This window comes from Rhinopithecus roxellana, chromosome 3 (assembly GCF_007565055.1).
Source record: "Rhinopithecus roxellana isolate Shanxi Qingling chromosome 3, ASM756505v1, whole genome shotgun sequence".
Lineage (NCBI taxonomy): Eukaryota > Metazoa > Chordata > Mammalia > Primates > Cercopithecidae > Rhinopithecus > Rhinopithecus roxellana.
Genome location: NC_044551.1, coordinates 169009491 through 169010313, shown reverse-complemented (window position 1 = coordinate 169010313; position 823 = coordinate 169009491). Strand labels below are relative to the sequence as shown.

Here is an 823-nt window from a genome sequence, read left to right as displayed (position 1 = left end):
TAGTCCCAGCTACTCCAGAGGCTGAGGCAGGAGAATGGCGTGAACCTGGGAGGCGGAGCTTGCAGTGAGCTGAGATCTGGCCACTGCACTCCAGCCCGGGCGACAGAGCGAGACTCCGTCTCAAAAAAAAAAAAAGATAGTAGTCAGGATGTGGTGGAACCAAATTACAGTTTTCTAATTGAGAATGTAATCTTGGTTTTTAAAGAACAGAGTTCCGGAGTAAAGAAGCAGTTTCCCTTTTCAGTAGGCACCTCCCGCTTGCTGTTGGAACGCATCAATTGTATCATCATCCGCCATTTCCAACTGTGCAGGTGTGTCTGTTTCACTGATTGGTTGCCCTCCAATCGGAATCTGATCTGCCTCTCTGACAATCCCTGTGGTTCACAATAGGCTTTCACTAGTTTACTAAGTGGTGTACGCCTCTTAATCTTAAACTGCACCAGGGAAGCATCCTGCCCTGCCACCTTCAAATTAATATGATCATTGTTCTCAGTCTTGACTCCTTCCTTGGGCTTTTCGTGGGCCATGGCCAGCGCCAGAGTCTCCTCAGCTGCCGCTTCACGAAAGAGGTACCAGGTCCGCACCAAACGAGCACACAAGCAGCACCAGAAGCCTTCATTCTACATTTTATGCACGTAGGAACTATTCTCCACGTGCTAAAGTCCGGAAATCCTAAAATGAGTTCCTTAGCACCTGTCTACTCCCATTGGAATGAGAGTGTCATGAAGGCGGGACAGGGAGCTTGTCTGTAATTAACTGCTGCTCAACCCCATGCATCTAACACAGTATCTGGCTCATCAAAGAAGGAAGGAAGGGTTAAATG

The 823-nt window shown here is 48.2% G+C and overlaps 1 pseudogene; it reads right to left on the bottom strand.

The window, feature by feature from the left end:
• Positions 1-240: 240 nt before the first annotated feature.
• LOC104670148 lies at positions 241-527 on the bottom strand (annotated as a pseudogene).
• Positions 528-823: the final 296 nt, after the last annotated feature.